Below are 20,655 nucleotides of genomic sequence, written 5' to 3'. Positions count from 1 at the left end.
ACAGAGCATATAAAATCAGTGCACAGTTAAGACAAATATAAGTTCCAATTTCATACATCACACGACATAGCAAACAATCATAAATTACAGATTTATATCAAATACAGTACAATCATTGAGCAGACAACAAGCGAGTGTAAACAGGAATACATCAAACAGGGAGCTCAGCACAAGGGTGCATACAGATCTAAAGATTGATCTAAAGATTTGATGAATCCTGCAACCGCAAGGCCCTCTGTAGTATTAGAAATTGAGAGACAACTCGACCAAATAAACATTTCTGCCCGCAGAAGTCTCATTGTGTTAAATTTGTCCAGATAAAGTGCCCTTAGTCCTTTCCATGGTGCACAGTCTAAAAAGAAGTGGTGGGCAGTTTCAATAACCCCTGCAGTATGACAAAAACGACAGAGGAGATCTGAATCATTAATTGCATTCCTTCTTTGTAGAACCTCCTTAGTGGGCAGAATGTTCCACCTAAGTTTCAGGAGGAGGGAGTGATAATAGCGGTTGGGAAATTGTGTCAGAATAAAAGACAGAGAACCTCTCTTTTTATGATCACATTTTAGGTCACAGAGAGAGGGGCAAGAATGGAGTTTTTCCAGGGTGTTATTCCAAGCAAAGCAGTAAAGGAGTTTTTTCACTTTATTCGGTTTGGTCAACAGAGTATCCCTGTCAGTAGACAGATCTAATAGAGTCTTATCACAGAGATCTCTGAATTTTAGAAGATATTTTTCTCGATCCAGGGATCCCTGTGAGAGGAGAATTTTACCCAGATCGTCATAAAGCGTATCCCTTTTAGGGCAGAGCAGAGAGGAGAAAAGTGCCAGAACCCGCCAAAGGATTTTGGCTTGCAGGGACATTAGACCCAGTTCTAACCTTATAGCCACTGTAGGGATACTATTGGGAAGTTTCATAACCTTTCTCCTAAAAATACCCTCAAGGGAGTCCCTCAAAGTCAGGATATCCAAGTAATGGAGTTCCATGCCATATATTAATTTCGGAACAACCTTTCCTTCGAAAAAGTCTACTGCTGGCTTAAAAGAGAACCTACCATACTTGTTATCCAGCTTGATAGTCTGTGAAATAAGGGGGAGTGCTTTATATCTGAGCAATCGTCTGAGTTCAACAAACCAAAGATTGGCCCAGAGTTAGAAATCCCAGATAAACAATTAAACAATTTAATGAGCACTCACAATCGGTTCACAACCAATTTTCCACACTTGTTTATTCCCTTTTTTCCCTTTAGGGAAGACCATCGTGTGGATTTTATTCAAGTTAATTTTTAACCCATTTATTGCGGCATATTCTTCAAACTTACATATTAGTGTTTGCAAGCCCACTTTGGTCTGATCAAAGAGAAGGAAATCTTAAGCATATGCCAACCACGAGAATCTGAGATCCCCTAGTTTTGCTTTCACCAAACCTGCATCCCTAAGGAACTCCCCTACCAGAAAAAGGATAAAACGACATGGAGCCAAAGAGCATCCCTGTCTCACCCCTATACATGTCCTTATTCTTCTGGAGAGGGTCCCCTCTAGGTCAATCCTTATATGGACCCCCGAGTTCTCATACATGGCCATAATTAAATTGAGTAGGCCTGCCGGGAGCCCCCACTTTGACAGTTTAGCCCAGATATGTGACCTAATAACCAAATCGAAAGCATTTCACAGATCGAATGCGGCAACATATAGAGTACCACCAAATTTGCCCCATATTGAGCTTTGTAAAGCAGTTAAAATAAAGCTGTTTAAATTGGTTGAATGGCCAGCGTTAAACCCTGTTTGATGTTTCGGTAGAATATGGTTCTCCTTGATCCAAACATTGACATGGGATAGAAGCAGGGAAGCAAAAAGCTTACAATCCGCATCAATAATCTTAAAGATGGGTACAATATGGGCAGTCTGCCAGCTAATAGGTACACTACCAGTTTTTACTATATCCTGAAATATCATGCAGAGTAGCTTAGCCCAAATTTCCGGTAGGGCTTTCAATGTATTATTCGTCAAGCCATTAGGGCCTGGAGCCCTAGATTTCTTAGCTTTGACGATTTGCCCACGTATCGTCTCATAATCAATAGGGAGCTCCCACATGATGTTTAGTGCATCCTCCCCAGTTGCAGTCTCTTCCCAGCCTCTTCCCCTTTACCAAAGAGCTTGGTGTAGTGATCTACCCATTGAGCCTCCGGGATAGCTTTCAATTGATCAGTAGCCGAAATAGAGTCTTGAGATGAGAAAAGAGCCCAGAAAGCCCTGAGATCCTTTTTAACCAAAACTCGTAGCATAAGCTCCACATCATTTTGCAGCAGACTGGATTTTCTTGATATGCAATAGTTTTTATATATTTGACTTATAGATTTGATGTTAGCTTTTTTATTGTCCTGGTCAATATCGAGGAGTCAGGTTTCTCTGGTAAGTTTACTTACATGGACCTTTTCACTAGCCAGCTCCTGATCAAACCTGTGGACATGAACTCTTTTGGAGTTACCCTTCCTAAGTGTATCATAGAGGCTGCTGTGAAGAGCATTCAGAAGGCAATCATAGTGTTGAGTATTAAAGACCACTTGTTTCCACAGGAGAGAAGTGTGGTTAAGTGAGGAAAGGAGTTGATCATTGAGAAGATTAATATTAGCCGGCTACCAGTATATCACGGTACCTTGTCCGAGAGTTTTAAGATTTCGTGGCCCCCGAGAGGACAACTTCTTAGTTGGAAGACGGAAGGAAACAGGCAGAGACCCATGATCACTGTAGGGGTTAAAAAGAACCTGAACTTCAGAGGAAAGAGGAAGCAGGGAATTATCTACAAGGAAATAGTCTATAGTAGAAATTGACAGGCCTCTGTGCCAAGTAGGGCGAAGAGGGTGGGTAGAGTCAAAGATACCATTCAGACATATCCAACCCACCTATTCCAGAGAGAGATTCCACAATCTGGCCCAAGCATATTTCTGTCTCCTCTGGTTATCATCCTCTAGATCCTGCCCCAGATCCCCATAATCGGCATCAGACGATATAGAACAGTCAGAATTCAAATCACCTGCTAAAATCACTTTCCCCCTGATATTTGCAGATCTCCAGGCTAGAACCAGATCAGTTAAGCTTTCCAGAAAGGGCTCAAGAGCAGCTAGGCCTTGATGCCAATAGATGTTAATCATAAGAATATTAAACAGACCCTCTCTGGAAACGGTCTCCACTGCTAGAATCCCAAATGGCGTATCCAAGATAACCACACGCCTAAGGCCAAGAGAAACTCTTAGCCCAATAATTAGACCCCTGACGCTCTCCCTCCCAGACTGGGTTTTGCATTTTGGGAATAGATTTCATAGCCATTGATAAAGGGAGATGAGAGCAGCCAGGTTTCCTGCAGATAGAAGCAGTCTGAGACATTAATCATAGCTGCTATATCAGTATTTGTCAGGAGATGTAAATTTCCCGTTGTATTCCAGGACAAAAGAATCAATTTATTGGAGACTATTTTATTTGTTGCAGGGTCCAGACTTTTAGAAAAGAGCTCATTTCCACTGGCCAGAGGTAACCTGGGCCCAGTTTCTAGAATCTCCATGTTTTCTGGCTGGGAAATGCCCCTGTTGAGGCTGTGAAAGCCTTTCCATGTGGTAAACCATAGTCGGAATTCCCCTATACTCCTCAGATCTTCCATGCATACTGGGTAGCTGACTTGGTTTTATCAAATTTATTTCAAAGCCAAGCTCCCTTAAGCCTTCTTTTTGTCCCATTATCAGGTCCAACACCACTCTTGATTTCAAAACAATGTTGCTAAGATCTGCACGATCCTTAGAAGGGAAATAGATCCTCTCTAGATCATAGCTAGAGATCAAAGACAATGGTGGGAGTTGATGTAAAATGTTCAGAATATTCCCTCGGTTAAGAAATATGGGCATGTCATTACCCCAGAGACTAATAAGTTGTAAGGTCTCTAGCGGATCATTTTCCCCCAAGGATTGGGGCAGTGAATCTGCAATATTCTTAGTAAATTGGATTAATGGATCATCTTCCGAGTCAGGGCCCCTTGCACCCCATAAAATTGTCCTTTTCTGGATTAAATGGAAACCCAATGGAAATCTGTCCTTGCCATTAAAGGGACCCCCATTTGCGGACTTTATTTGAACAGGGTTTGAAATATTGGGGACATAGAGATCCCCCCCTGCCCTGAATCCCATAGTACGATCCCCCAAAGCTGAGTGGGGGAAATCCATATAGCCACCAAGAGGGAGAGATGATTGGCCGGCTGTAACAGGGGAACTAGTAGCAGCAGCATTGGCCTGGTCTGAACCCAGCACAGGGTTAACATCCACCACAGAGGAGGACTTCATTCTATATAAACCCTGAAGAAGTTGTTGCGCCATGTCAAGATTAATCAGGGTCGCAGGTTCAGAAGTTGTGGAGGTAAGAGAGAACAAGGTGACAGTTTAACAGGGATGATAGGAGGCACTTTCACAGAAGAGGAGATGTCAGAGTGACATTCTATTTGGGCATTCAGAATAACCGGGGCACTATTTTTTGAAGGCTCAGAGATCACTAAGATATCATTAGAGATAGGGAGAGCAGGAATGTCCTCAGCCGAGATAGTATTACCCACAACCATGGGGGAGTTGCTATCATCCGGCGCAGGGGTAGTTGCCAGAAAATCTGTCTGGATACCTACAGCTGTTTTAGCAGGCAATACATTTGCCACAGTAGCCATAGGAACGCCATTAGGAACGGCAGTGAGAGGTACCGCTACCTCCCCCGAGGTGGAAACCCCCTTCGGAGGGATAGTAATGCTTACGGGCAGAGAAACTGTCGGAAGAACCAAATTAAAAAAAAATGTGTTAGTGAATGAATTTAATTTTTTAATATTTTTCTTTTTTTAGTTTTCTTAATTTGTTGTATAGTTTTTTTATCTAAAGGGGCAAAGCCCTTGAAGGGTACAGCTTGTTTAGTTAGATCCATGCGATCAGGGGTATTCTCCAGATTTGGCTGGAGTTTTAAGCCTGGAGTGAAGATATCATCAACTCCATTATCTTGTTTACGATCTTCTGGTATATTAGGGTCGCAAGCGTCTCTAGGGAGAGAAGGACTGGGAGAATAGACAGTCAGCCCATCTGAAGCTTCTTCTGGGGGAGTATCCGATTTCATTAGGTCTATGATAGCAGTCACCTTTTCAAGGTTAAGTGGTAATTTTGCTCATATAGCGTGAGCAGAAACAACTCCCTCATTCTGCAAAGATGGTATCGGCAGAGTTTGAGCCGATACTCCCCTCCCTGAAGGAAGTGAAGAAATCGAAGGTGCATCTTATATGGTTCTTCCCCAGAGGCACTAGCCATTACCAGATCGGGGGCCCTCTTAGTTGCACCCCCTTCAGTCCTTATTTGATACGGCACGGCAGAATCAAGGCATAGCTTAATTATAGAGGGATTATCTTCCCAAATAATCTTCCCCAGCTCGTCAAACCTATGAAGCCCCTCTAGCCTGGCATAGATTTCCGAGAGTAGAAGAGAGTGGGATCTAACCTCTGCCCAAATATTATCATAAAGACTGACAAAAGAACTCAGCACCATGTTCAACGAGGAGACTGTAGGTTGGGTCAGTCTTATCCTTTCATCAGCCTCTTTAAGAGTGTGGTGCTCGCTAGCATGTTCCTTTATCGGGTCCGGGAGTAGACCCCTTTCTCTAAGCCAGTTTTGCTTTTCAGTGTATTCATCAATAAAATATGTGAATTCAGAGGGATAGTCCACAAAAGAAGCATCACAGGTTTGCTGAGTTACATTATTAGTATATGTCGGATTAGGTTCTAACCCTCTCTCTGCAATTGCTTTGTCTGCACATTCAATAATACTAATGTCATCAATATCATTGTGTGAAGGCTCCTCTGTATATAATTTTTTTGCTACTTCTGTCAAATGCTGATGATCTAGAGTGACCACTGACAAAGCTCATTAAGGAGGTTTAATAAGGGTACTAGTCGCTGTTCTTTTCCCAAAATAATTAGAGATTTTTTCCCCCGGAATTGGTTCCCCTAACAAACCCAGCTTAAATTCTGTTTTGGAAATATTAAGCAGTGGTTTCCTTAGGCGTGTTTTAAAGACTGGGGTTTTCATGGTAGGGCTGACAGACTTCCCAACTGCCAGGATTCCTGCCCCTCTTGTCCCCAGCCCTCCAAGATGTCAGGCTGGAGCCAGGCCACGGTCACCTACATGGCCCTCAAGGGCCTGTCCATCCCTCCAAAGACTCACTTGGAGTCAGACTTGGCGCTTGTGGCACCAGACTCACTCCCATAGGATAACATTGGGGATTGGACTTGTAATGCATTGATGGGGACAAGATGGATGCCCCCACATATTTCGGTTCCCAGAACTGCATGTGCGGTCTAGTCTTTTGGGTGTGGTTCAGCCCAGAGGCACCTGGGATACCCATAGACTATTTAAGCCACGCCCAGGCTGAGACGCATGCTTTGCGTTTTCTGCACCTGCAGCGTGACACTCAGTGTTCGGATCGGTCTCCAGTGGGCCTGCATCTTTTTTCTGCACTCAGCTCCTGCAAGAACAAGAACACCGTTAGGAACAGCCTTACCTTGCAGCCCTTCTGCCCATCATTCAATGCTCCTTCTGTTCTGCGGGCATCTTCGGCGGTGTCATTCCCATCCCGGCATGCCGCTTCCTAATGAAGAGGAAAAGAACAGAGAAAAGGCATTGTTAAGCATTTTACAGCTCTTCGCTTAGTTTTTTTAAAAAAATACAGTACGAGCTCCAAACTGAATCCCAGCCGTTCTGGGGGAACTGTGTCTCCGGAAACTTCTCATCCATCTGCGAGGGCGGGGAAGACAATCCAGGTTAGCGTGGAAACATCTAAAGGCGCCGCATACCGCACTTACTCACCGCATTTGTTCTTCATAACCGGCATCCACGCTGACAACGTCGCGGCACCTAAAAGACATAGAAAAAGAACTCAGTTCAATACAAATACGAAAAGGGTGCATCGCGCATCGCGCTCTCACTCACCTTCAGCGCCACTCATCTCAGATGCACGCCGCCATCCCCGACGCCGGCCATCATCTAAGAAGGAAAGGAACGAAGTTAGAGGACTGTTCAAAGACTCATTATACTTACCAGTCGGACTTTCGCCAGTGAAGTAGCTAGGCACCAACGAGCCTGCATCAATCAACGCGCCCTTGCGCTGAAAGCAGGACGGAGAGCACACCATCCAAGAAAACAAGATGAGCTGTGGATCAAAGGGAAGGGTTGGACCCCGGGGAGGAAGGGGTTCAAGCACACAGAAACAATAGGGAGTTAAACTCTACCAATCCTGTGTTTCAGGCCCAGTCGCCAGTCGAATAGCCTCCAGGGAAGGGTTTGAGGTCGTAAGAGGCCAGGACCGGCTGAGTGACGTCCCCGTGGATACCAGGCGAGCGTTACACCAACAGAACAGACAAAGAGATTCAAAGGGATAGTTGAGGTATGGTTAACCACCCCTATAGGAGAGGACACCCCAGCAGATAACTTAGAAGGAAAAATAGTATGATTAATATTACCCTCTAATAGAGAAGATTTTGGGGCGGTAACAGCATTAGAAGCAGCAGGTGCTTTTATGCAGTTAGAACTGGAACCATCCACCTTAGGAACAGACAAGGACATCTTTGAGTGTGAAGAGATAGGAGTCAGATGGGTAGCATTCACCTTCTCATTATTCAATTCATCAAAATAGGGCCCGCCCTAGTAGAGATACCCCCATCATCCAAGTTCATGACTAGAGTAGCTGCTAAACGTTCTTCCTGAGCATCAATGGAGATGTCATGAGTTCCATTGAAAATACAGCTATTATCACACAAAATACGTGGAATGATGCCCATTGCGTTAAAAACCTCACTCCTATCCTGAGAGTGAATTTGATCATGAACAGTACCTTTCAGTACAGTAGAGCCCAAAGGGTCGAGAACTTGAATGGTAGGGGGCTTACCCAGAGAAGCAGAGGAAAAGTTCAGAGGGAGGGTGACTTCTTTCGAATCTGGAGAGTGAAGCTCCTCAGCAGATTTCAAAGAATTCAGAGTAGCCTCCATGGCCGACGGACTCCTGAGACCCCTACGTGTCATCCAAAAGGAGGTCTACACTGGTGTCTGAGGGGCCAGTAGAGCAAAGGATTCCAACAGCGTAAACAGTTCTAGAGTCAACAGGGTCAATGTGTCACCAATGTATACATATTGTCGGTATCACAGGCAATAAGATACAATATTAGAAAAAACTAAATATTTTAATAAAATGCACTGAATGGAAGTGGTAGCTTAGTTGAATCAGAAGATAAAAATAGATATATAGTACCACTAAAATACTTTTAAAACATTCAGATATAGATCTAAAAATTGGAGATATAGAGAGAAAGCTGTATTCTAGATATCAAATAGGTAGCTAAAGTCACAGGGTAAGGAACACCTGACAGCTTGAGGAGCTGCCAGAGTCTGACTCTCATCCCTCACCCTGATGACTTAAATAGTTTAAAGCAGCCTGTAAGGCAGTATGGATTCCCAAACAGTCTTACAGTACTCACACAACCACGGCTAGGCGGTAAGCAACCAGCTGGCACGTCCGTATAGGGTCCTACAGAACAGGGTCACAGGTCACAGCCAAACAGCTAAACAGCGGCTCCAGCCCTTAAAGCCTCCAGGGCTTAACGTCACAAGGGTGGTTGGGCCGGCAATTTGTGCTTCCTTGAAGTAACGTGATCCATTACGTGTTTGCGTTAGGGTCCGTCCCTCCAGGGAACGAATGTCGCAGCAAGAGCAGCGCTTGCAGTGCTGCTATCAGGGATGTTGGATCACGTAGAAATAGACAGTCAGGAGTCTAGGCACACCTTCAAGGTATCAGTACCAGCGCCGCACGGGCAGTTGGGCCGGCAATTTGTGCTTCCTTGAAGTCACGTGATCCGTCACATGTTTGCATTCGGCTCCGCCCCTCCAGGGAACGAATGTCGCAGCAAGAGCAGCACTCGCAGTGCTGCTGTCAGGGATGTTGGAGCACGTAGAAATAGACAGTCAGGAGTCTAGGCACACCTTCAAGGTATCAGTACCAGCCTATATTGATTTAAAATTGAACACTCTTGGGAGAGGCACACCTTGAAAAAAATGTGCCAGGTTTCTTTTCAGTTCAGGATGCCATTTCAATGGATTGCATTCTCCCACAGATTCCTCATCTAGATAGATCATCCCCTCAGGTGCTCGGAAAGTGTTGACAGGCGGTATAGTGCGGCTAAACATCATCTCCTCTACTTTCCCTTGTCTTGACTATGCCACTCTCGAATTCAGACATGACAACGCTTATCATACTTAAGACAGTCACTACGCCCCCTTAACTCAGTTCCCTTTTTCCGTGCACTGAGGACGCTGTTTGGAACACGGCTTGGGATTTTCTAATCCAACTGTGTCAGTATGTCAGGGTCCAAGTTGTCTGGATTCAAATACTCCAGGGACTGCAGCTCAAAGATGTCTCTCACAGAACCACATAATATTGGAGTGTGATCTCTGGAAGTGTAACATGACATAAAACAATGTGGTTCCTGAACCCGAAGGCGGTAAGTGAACGCTCAGCAAAGCTGGCGCTGGGGAGGCCCCACATGAAATCACCAGCTAGAGCAGCGACAAAGTCCTCAGGCACACATACTGAAGGACCTACTCCCGAAAAATACAGGGAGAGTAGGCACTGAAAAGGTCAATGAAAAGGTTGTACTCACGCAGCGAGTCCCACCACTCTTCCTCCTCCTCCTTTCGTGAAAAGAAGTGCAGAAACAGGCGCAACTCCAAATCGTCAGGTACAAGGGGTAAGTCCTAACCTTCTAAGGGGGCTTCTAGGGGAGAATGGCAGGTATCAGGTAATAATGTCCCTATTTATATGCTCGTCATACATAATGTCGCTGGGAAAAGGTTGTGGCAACATTATATAGGTGACCATATATATAGGGACGGTTGACATTTTTGCTGGGACATTATCACATGGAACCGAATGGTAGGAGTCTAAATCTCAGATGATGCAGATCTTTGAAAAAGCCGCAGCTGCTATGACCTCAGTCTTGAAGCCAACAGCAGTTGCTGCGCCGACCGAGCCCAGTTCGTCTGGCACGAAGGTAGCCAAAAAAGATCCAACACCCTCGATCACAGCAAGGTGAAGGTTGCTTTGGCGCCAACGTCATAGATGGAAGCATCAACCATCCACATTTTTCAACGTTAGTTCAGACACTGGACTGAGACTGTGTGCCGGAATCCAGGTCGGACTTCAAGTCCTTATGTACAATATTCAAAGAGGAAGGAGATCCCATTCCATTTTCAATGGAACCCTTGGTAGCAAGAGACATGGACCCTCTGTCCGATTTTCTGGCTGACCAGGCAGGTCTGCTCAAGCTAGCGGAAGGTCTTCATGATCCAAGCGTGTTGGACACATCCCCCGGCATCGAAATGCAGCAGGCGTTCCCGTATGTGCATTTGAGTGCCCTGTACTGCAAGGCAGTCAAAAAAGTGGTAATTGCTCTCAGCAGTCCATCAAAACCACTTTAGCAGTATGAATTAACTGACATACTGGACAAGGGGCCACAGTAAGAAAGAGCCTTGCTGTTTTAGGTGGCAATAGCGGGCCCAGTCATGCTGCAATTGTGGCACCATCCCTGTAGTCAATGCCAAGCTTCTAAATAATCTGGTAAGGGGCGATGTCCATTCCTCACAGCAGTACCCACGTCCTGAGGGACTGGTGGTGCAGGCCGCAACGATAAACTGTAGGCCGCAACGATAAACTGGAGGCATTTGACCTTGACATCGAAAATAGATCGACACCTTATCCAAGAAAGTGTTCACCTCAGGAATGTTGGCATTACGGGCGGTTAATGCGCATTCACCAAATATGCGTTCTGGATTCCAATTTCGGAGGCGACCAACCAATTCCTAGAGGGAACAGTGAGAGACGGCTTTCTAGAAATTATTAAGGATGGTAAGAAGATGGCGTGTCAAGCAATGCAGGCCAGTCTTGATGCAGCGGATTGCAGTGGGAGGTCGATGGGCGTGTTCACTGCTCTGTGCCAAACATCTTATCATTGGGGATCAGGCTTCTCACAGAATTTCCAAGCAGTGGCAAAGGAGATTCTCACAACCCGGCAGGGGTAGAGTGGCATCAAAGGGCCAGTTGTCTACAGGTTCGACCTCCGCAGCACCGGCAGTGCATAAACGGCTTTGAGTTCTCCCCTCGTGCTCCTCCGGTTGGAGGGAGGGTCTCTGGGTTCTTGGAGAGGTGGAAGGAGAACAATTCTGACACCTGGGTCCTCCATTTGGTGAAACTAGGGAACTGCTTACCTTGTCTCAGAAAGGCCCCAGGCAGCCCACCACCTCTTACTCAGAAGCCGGAACCCAAGCTACAGGTGGAACTGCAAGCTCTTTTTCTGAAGGGCACAGTGGAGGAGGTGCTAGCCAGAGGGAGAGAGAGGTGTGGGCTGGTGCTCCCAGTACTTCCTGTTGCCCAAGATAGGGGGGACTCCATGCCATCCTGGACCTCAGGGCCTTGAACAAGATCCTGATGAAGGACAAAGTTCAGGATGGTGATGCTGAAGGAAATTCTCCAGGTGCTACAATCCCAGGACTGGTTGGTGTCGTTGGACCTTCAGGAAACCTATTTCCTTGTGCCGATCCATCAAAAGCACAGGCAGTTGCCATGTTTTGTCATTAGAGACACTCATTATACGTTCAAAGTTCTCCCCTTCGGCCTGACCTATGCACCCAGGTTATTCACCAAGCTGATGGCAGTGTTTGCGGCGCATCTTTGTATTCTCATATCTAGATGACTGGTTGATCCGAGATCGATCCCCAGAGCAGGTTTTGAAACCTATCAAGGATACCTGCTCACTTCTGCACAGCCTGGGCTTCTCCTGAGTCTGGAGAACTCTCACATTATACTGGTGCCGAGGTTCTAGTTCATCAGAACAGTCCTAGACACTCTGGCTGGAAAGGCCTTTTCCCCGAAGAGGGTCACCAACTTTGCACAGATGGTCAACTTTTTCCAGAACTCCAGTAGTCTTCTGGCATCCACCTTCCTCCATCTCTTAGGCACCATGGCATCCTGCATTTTTCTGGTGCCAGAGGCCAGGCTCCAAATGAGGTTCCTGCAGTGGGTGCTCAGGAATCAGTGGTCACAGTACTTGGGCGATATGTTTGATGTCCTCCAGGTGTCTGAGTCGGTTGCCTTCCACCTCTCTTGGTGGAACAACAGGATCAATATGTTAGTAGGGATTCCTTTTGGGATGCATGGCCATAGACTCAAGTGGCCATGGACCTCTCCCTGAAGGGTTGGGGGGCCCATTGGGGAACGGACCTGCAGATGACCAGTCTTTGGTCCTGCAGGAAGAGTCACTGGCATACCAGTCTGATGGAGCTGTGAGCTGACCCCTTTTGTGCCTTCCCTTCAGGGGCAACTTGTCTTGATATTGATGGATAACACCGTGACCATGCATTACCCCAACAAGCAACTGTGTATGTGTGGTCGTTGCCCCTGTTCAAGGAAGCCATGTGGCTATGGTTCTGGTTGCCGGAGAACAAGATATCCATCTCTGCAGCACATTTGTCATGGGTGGAGAATGGGTTGGCGGAACCTCTGAGCAGGCAGAGCACAGTCTGTCACTAGTGGGAAATTACCCCAGAAGTCATCTTGGAGATCTTCTCCTAGTGGGGAACCATGAATGTGGACTTGTTTCAGATAAGAGATAATTCAAAAGGCAGACAGTTCTGCTGGAGGGAATTTCACCAGATGGAGCATTGGGGGCTGTGCTTCCAGTGGTGTTGGTCATAGATCTCTACTAGGAGTTTCTGCTGATACCAGTCATCCCATGATTTCACAGGAGGTTGAGGTGGTTCCATGCCTACCTGATCTTAATCGCCCTGGATTGGGTGAGGAGGATGTTGTACCTCAACCTCCTGGAGTTGGCCGTTTGCCAGCCTCTCCAGATTCCTTGGATGCCAGACCTCTTGTCCCAGTCGGAAGACAAGGTACTTCACTAGAACCCAGGATCTCTCAACCTGCACGCATGGCTCTTGAGAGGATGAAATATGAGGACTGGGACCTGAATGACAAGGTTTTAGTGGTTCTGCTGACTATGCGCTGACCTTTCCCTATATGTGTGCAGATGGAGAAAGTTTGAGATGTAGTGTAAGGAGAGATGGGCAGACCACTTGGTGTGCCCAGCATTCATGATCATGGAGTTCTTACTGGCCTGGCTAAATTGGACCTTCAGGTGGGTACGATTAAAGGCTATCTGGCCACCTTCTTTCTATTAAAAAGGACACCAGAGCAGTGTTTTTCTCTAAACCTGTGGTAGCGTAGTTCTTGGAGTGCCCGTTAAATAAGTTCTTTAAAATAAGTTTCCTTCTGCACCATTTGTTCTCCCAGCTTAGGATTTGAACGTGGTCCAATTTTCTGGATGGCAGCTCACTTGGAGCTTTTGCACTCCATCCCTGTTAGGCTTCTTACATTGAAGACAGCTTTTTTGATGGCCATCACTTTCGCTAAACGTATCCGCGAGCTGCAGGCGCTCTTGTGTAAATCACAACTTCTGATATTTTTTAAAGGAAAGGGGTCTTTGAGGGTCCGACCCAATTTCCTACCTATGGTGGCTTCAGAGTTTCATATTACACAAAGTATTGCGCTACCGGATTTCTTTTCTACACCTCACCAATTTTAGAAAGAGGATACCAAGAGGGTGCTGAGCCTTTACTTGGCAAGAAATAGTGCCTTCAGGAGAGACAATTAGTTTTTTGTTGCCATCTCCCGATCCAGACTTCGGCAGGCAGTTACGTAGCAAATAGTTTTGTGTCGGATTGTGTTATGCATACCAAAATGCTATGAGGGAGTGGGTAAGGAAGTGCTGCCATGATTAAGGCCTGCTAGGTTTAAGAGCCTATTCTACCAGAAGCACAGCAGCTTTATTGGCCCTTTGAACAGGGGTGCTGTCAGGCCACAATATGGACCTCGCTGCGTAAGTTTCCAAACATTACAATTTAAACCTGGCTCGAGGCAGATATGCCAGTTTTGGTAGGTTAGTGCAGCAAAGTTTTTTGGTGCAGCTTCCATTCCCACCTCCTGCTAAGGGCACTGCTTTGGGAGTCTATCAAGATGAGGAATCTGGAAGAATGGAATCCATTGAAGGAGAAATGACTTACCGGTAATGTTCTTTCTATGGATTCTTCTCCCACTGATTCCTCATCTCCTCATCACCCTCCCTGCCTACCCCTCTATGGTGCTGGGATTCACTAGTGTGTCTGCTCCTTTGTAATAAGTCTTTATAACCCTAATCACGGCCTACTAAAGGTCTCATTTTTAATTGACTTTGGTTCCTTACAAAGAAAAAGAGGTGAAAGAAAGGTCTCTTTCTTTCAGTGCTGGGGATCTTTCCCTCGAATGCTGAGCACGGGGGAAACATGGTGGGGATCTGAGGTAAGGGGACACAGAGCATGTCTTAAGTGCGATAACTGAAGTAACATCCGAAGTCCAGGAGTGACGTGGTCGAGACACGAGAAAGTTGAGGAGATGAGGTTGAGCTGCACTACGCTCCCTGTCGAAATTCTCCAAGCAGCGAACACTGAGGGCTTGATCTATCAACATGAGGAATATGTGGAAGAAATATCCATAGAAAGAACATTACTGTAAGTAATTATTTCAATTTCTGCTATGTGTTGGTTCTATGCTACAGTATGCTTTCCCGCTAAGCTCTGCCATGCTTCGAAATGCTGTGCTTTCTTCGGTTATTTGTACTAAGATGTGGTATGTTATGCTACTCCATGTAATGTTTAAGCTGCTAGGATTTGTTGTGCATCTTTGCCCAAAATGTCAACTTGAAATTGGGGTTTTGATGTACTGCTCCCTCCTGTTTTTATGTGTGAGCTCTCCCTCCCCCAACCACACTCATTTGGACTTACACTTCCTCCCTAAATGCAGGTTTTCCAAACATTACTCTATGCTTATGTTTTTATTTTCTTCCTATCCCAATCGCATTCTTGTAACAGAATTGCATTTTTTGGTTTATGGGAGGCATGTTTATCTATTTGTTTATTTGTGTTCCCCCCCATCATTTTATTTTGTGGTACATGAAGCTGTTGTGATTATACTAGCTGGTTATAGGTCATCTTTTCTCTTTACGAGGCCAACAAGCACTTTGAAGCAGCCAGAAGGTGATGGGTAGCATACCACAAAACACTGAACTCAATAAAAATGACTGGTGTGTAGCACTGAAATTATGGAAAGGGCCACATCGCCCAAAGTAAACCTGTAATTGTAAGCTGGTAAGTAGGCTCTACACCCTAGTGTACCTAAAAGACCCTGCAGCCCTTTTTTAACAGGACAAGCTAACATTAGCCCAGGTTGGGAAGGGAAGAAACGGCTGGATTATGCAGACAGAGCTGAGCCTCAAAGCAAGGTAAGTCTTGCATTCCACAATACTGTAACCAGCCCCACAATTTTACCAGCAGTCCACCAGTAGATAGGTACACGGGTTTGCTCCCAGAGGAGGCATAGTTAAAAACAGTATTTATCACATTTCTCTTGTGTTTAGAACCTTGTGTTCATTGCCTCGGCAGGCATAGAAGGGCATTTGCTCTCCTGTTCCTCTGTGGGATCTATGTGATTTTTTTCAAAAAAGAAATACTGAAGCCTAAAATACAGAATTTCCATGCAATTATATGCAGGGAGAGACCTCTGCAGTCCCCCCCATACTTCCCATACATTATTTATTACCGTAACCCAGCCCCCCAACAATTCCACATTTTCGGTCTCTGCATTTTTTGCTGTGGAATTCTGGGATGATACCCCCTGTGCCTGGTTTCAACACACCCAAGCTCACAATGACACCCTTGCATTGTGAAAGGCTCAAAGGCCTGCCCTCGCTTGACCAAAAGACATATCCACATCATTAGAACATTTCATGCAAACATGTGCCAAACCGAATGACAATCATTTCTCCAGCATGGGGTCTGGCATGGATTCACATGCTCATGAATATTCCCCGTCGTCAGGCTGGGAATCCTCGGTAAAGAAAAAATCAGTATCAGTTTCGTTTCTGATCTGTCTTTCTTAGTAGTAACCAATCACTGATCTCTGGGTCATACTGCCCCCAGCCAAAGACTGCCCTCTCCCTAAGCCCCGCCTCTGGCAGCCATCCTCAGGTTTTTACCGGACTCTCAAGTGTTGGGAGTCCTCGTGTTTAGCTCTCGAATTTTTTGCTGCGTTTTCACGCTTTTTCAGGAGATTTTCTCATTTTTTCGGTTTAATCGAGCCTCAAGCTCCACTGTTTCTACTTCCGACAACGGGGACCCGTTTCGGAATTCTTCTACGCCCCTCAAGGGTGAAGTTTTCGTCGAGTTTACACTTCTTGGAGGATTCCGGAAGGTCTGTGGCCCACCTCAACGGACATGGCCCAGGACAAGGGAAGCTCGACGCCCAGATCCAAGCTGTTCAGGTGCTGCCCTGGATGCGGATTGCAAAACGTTTTCAAGGAGGACGAGCATTCGCGATGTCTCTACTGCCTTCTTGAGGACAAGACGCACGTGGAGAAATACTGTGCGTTCTGCAAGAACCTTTCGGAACGGACCAAACAAGATCGTTGTTCCCGCCTCGCCGCCTGGCTGGAGAAGGGCGCAGCAGGTGAGAAGGCGAAGAAGAAGCCTGAGCGGGCTTCTAAGTCCTGCGAGGGCGCCCCGGTGACAGGGGCCCAACAGAAGGCCAAGCACCACGAGTCTGCGGGCACCGGGAGCGCCGAAAGGTCGGGCTCTTCGGCTGACAAGCAGGGCGCTACTTCCCCGGCACGTTTGACCACGAGCCAGCGCTCTGGTTCGGGGAAAAGGAAGTCCGAGAACCCGGGTAAGCCGGAGCGGACCCGATCGATCTCGAAGGGGGAGCTAGGCGCTGACCCTCCCCCCAAGGCGAAGGCCCAGGACGCACCTAAGGTGGTGAGGGTTTTGATCCACCCAGCAAAGGCCTCTATCGAAGTGGTCGCTGCGACCCTGGCAAAGCCGGTTTAGACTAAGCCAGTGGAAATGCCCTCTGGGCCCAGAGTATCCCTGCCACCGCAGAGGGAATCCTCTTTCCAGCCCATCGTTAAGACCCCCTTGAAGTCCCTGGCGGAAAAAGAGGAGGGGGGGCTGGTGGCCATTACAGACTCGGAATCAGCCTCTGAGGAGGAGCTGGTGGAAACCAAGAAGGGCCTCAACGAAAGGTCCATAGGCGTCAACGAGAGGTTCATAGGCCTCAACGAGAGGTTCGATAAGGTTCGATCCCAGGGGGCGGTCCCAGCTGACGTGATCGAAGATAGCGACGATGACGACAAAGAGGGCCCAGTGGAGCGGCCATCACGTCCGTGTCAGCCATTATCCGAGCCCCAGGATAGCTCGGCAGCCATTTTGATGGCAATCCAATCCCTATGTACCGAGATAAGGACGAGATTACCATGGACCCCGACGGAGGTTCCAGAACCAGGCCCGTCGGGAAGCCCTCCGAACAAGCGGAGGAGAGTCCACCCCGCTCCGCCCTTCGTGCCTGCGAGACCGGTGGACCCCTCATCCCCCTCGCCGGACCCTAGAGAGGATACGGCAACGGATACAGTGACAGGGACGGACGATGATGGCGGCGATGACACAGCGGGCATCCGGTCATCACAAACCCCGCCCTCCCTGCGGGCGCCTCCAGCCGACGAAATTGGCTCTTTCCACGCCATGATAACCAGGGCATCCGAGCTCTTCCAGCTCTGCCCTGAAGATCAGAAAAAGGAGGGGTTTCTGTACCAACGACGAGAGGCCCAGAGGAAGACGGTCCTCGCGGTGCCTTTACTCGATGACATCTGGGACGAGGGGCTTGCTGTCCTCAAGAACCCTTCCACGACACCCGCCAAGAGGGACAGGTACGAGAAGAAGTACAGAGTCCCTGATGCCGCCCCCTTGTGCCTCAGGGCCCAGCCCACGCCGGACTCTGTCGTCTCGGCAGCGGCTAAGAAGGCAGCGGGTGCGGCGGCTTCAACTTCCACTTCCCTGCCGTACAGCGAGGGCAAGAAGTTGGACTCTATGGGACGATGAGTCATCTCGTCGGCGGCGACAACGATTAAGGCGGCCAATGCCTTAGCGATCGTGGCCCGCTACGACAGGGAGCTCTGGTTCAAGATAGCTCCCCTGCTAGACTTCTTACCTGATGACAAGAGGGCGGAGGCCCTAGAAATTCTGCAGGAAGGCGAGGTGGCGTCGGATCACGCCGTAACGGTGGCAACGGACATTGCCGATACCGGATTTCGCCAACTGGGCAACAGAGTTTGCCTCCGACGACAAGGATGGCTCAAGGCGACAGACTTTTTCCAGGACGTCCAGACCAGAGTGTTGGACATGCCATTCGACGGCAACAACCTTTTTGGTAAGGCGGTGGATGAGTCTCTACAGGCATTAAGACCGACTCGGAGACCGCCCGGGCCCTTGGGGTGCTTCAACAGCGACGGCCCTTTCGGAGCTCTGGAGGCAGACAGGGTGCCAGCGGTGGCTCCTCCACTTACTGCCAGGGGCCCGCTCCTCTTCCCAGGAGGCCTACAGAGGTCACAGCAAGCAAGGGGGATCCCGCCGTCGTCGCCAAGGAGGCCAAGGCGGCAAGGCCGCCTCCAAGCAAGACTGACCCGGCTGTGTTTTCGGGCCCCCACTGAAGCACCCCGGTGGGAGGCCGGCTGACGAAGTTCGTCAGCGTGTGGTAGTCCATCTCCACCGACCGTTGGGTATTGGACACCCCGGCCAACGGGCACTCGCTGGAATTCCAAAAGAAGTGCCCTCGCATTCCTCCCGTGGCCAGGAAGGAGAATCACATCCCTCAACTGCTGTTGGAGGTAAAGGCGATGCTCAGGAAAGGTGCCATCGAGCTCCTCCCCAGGAGGCTCCGGGGCTCCGGAGTGTACTCAAGGTACTTCCTCGTCAGAAAGAGGACAGGCAGTTGGCGCCCCATCCTGGACCTGCGTCGGTTAAACAAATACATCAAGGAGCAGAAATTCAGGATGGTCACCCTCCAGCACGTGCGGGGACAGCTGGAGGAAGGCGACTTCCTATCATCGTCGGACCTGAAGGATGCTTACTTCCACATCCCCATTCTAAAAAGGCACAGGAAGTTCCTCAGGTTCGTGGTTCAGGGACGCCACTACCAATTCAGAGCCCTACCGTTTGGATTAAAGTCGGCACCCAGGGTTTTCACCAAGTGCCTGGCACCAGTGGCGGCGTGGCTACGCCTGCAGGGGATCCACGTCTACCCTTACCTGGATGACTGGCTAATCCGGGCAAGGACAAGGGAACTCGCCGTCGAACATATGGCGAGGACCGTCCGGTTACTCACGGAGATGGGGTTCGCCATCAACTACCCCAAATCCCACCTGGTTCCATCGCAAGTAGCACTGTTTCTGGGAGCGAAGCTCGATACAGTGGGGCGATTGGCCTCCCCTTCAGAGGAGAGGACCAAGACCATCCTGGGCAAGGTGCGGCGCCTGTTGGCCACGGACGTGGCCAGGGTGAGGTCCATCAAGTCCCTTCTCGGGGTGATGTCCTCATGCATCTACCTTGTACCCCTTTGCAGACTTCGGATGCGTCCGCTACAGGAGTTCCTCGACACCCGCTGGTTTCAGGCGACGGGCGGCTTCAAGGACAGGATCCCTCTCGACGAGGAGTTCCGTCGGGCGATCCTATGGTGGGACACCCAGGCTCACCTCACCTCAGGCACGGACTTTCAAACCCCGGCATTTCAGGAGACGGTGACGACGGACGCCTCTCTGGACGGTTGGGGGGCCCACACCGGAGATCTCCACGCAAGAGGCCTTTGGCTCCCGGAGGAGAGGTCTCTCCACATCAACATTCTGGAGCTCCGAGCAGTGTTCTGGGCTCTCAAGTCGTTTCTTCCGTCCCTCAAGGACAAAGTGGTGAGGATCTTCACCGACAACACCACCACGATGTTCTACATACGGAAGCAAGGGGGCACCAGATCCCCAGCCCTATCCAAGGAGGATCGGCTCTTCCAACAATGGTGCAAACCCCAGATCAACCTGTTCGCGACGGCGACGAACTCCAAGTGCCAGAGGTTCACCACCAGGTTCCCACAGCCGAGGAGCATGGGCGATGCTTTCTCGTTCCCCTGGGACGGCCTGTTTCTATACGCGTTCCCTCCGTTGCCGTTGCTGCTCCGCTTCATCAACCAGCTCAAGAGGTCCAGGTGCAGGATGATCCTCGCCGCACCGGCGTGGCCAAGGCAGATCTGGTTCCCGGACCTTCTAGACTTGTCAACGTCCCCACCAGTCAAGCTGCCGGCGGATGCAGATCTTCTCTCCAGAGAAGGCGGCGCCATTCTCCATCACGACCCACAGTCGCTGAACTTGCAGGCCTGGCTCCTGCGGCACTAGAGTTTGGATGGTACGATATACCGGCTGATTGCAGAGAGGTTCTTGCAAAAGCCAAGGCGTCCTCAACTCTCAAGTGTTACGGTCATAAATGGAAGAGGTTCTCTGTCTGGTGCCGTGCACAGAAGATTAACCCTCTGTGGATTACGACCCCTCAAGTGCTGCCGTACTTACTGTCGCTGACCAAAGCTGGACTGGCCCACGCCTCCATAAAAATACATCTGGCTGCCATCTCCCGATATACCAGGACTATGGG

General features: G+C 48.6%; 1 protein-coding gene across 6 annotated transcripts in view; it reads left to right on the top strand.

Annotated features, from left to right (window-relative positions):
- The window catches only part of LOC138491615 (ubiquitin carboxyl-terminal hydrolase 48-like), a 1,427,336-nt gene that overhangs the window by 1,209,319 nt on the left and 197,362 nt on the right, over nucleotides 1-20,655 (top strand). The gene's annotated exons all lie outside the window — the stretch shown is intronic.

The sequence above is a fragment of the Ambystoma mexicanum genome, chromosome 10 (assembly GCF_040938575.1).
Source record: "Ambystoma mexicanum isolate Mex_15411 chromosome 10, UKY_AmexF1_1, whole genome shotgun sequence".
NCBI classification, from domain to species: domain Eukaryota; kingdom Metazoa; phylum Chordata; class Amphibia; order Caudata; family Ambystomatidae; genus Ambystoma; species Ambystoma mexicanum.
This window is presented reverse-complemented; position numbering and strand designations above follow the sequence as displayed.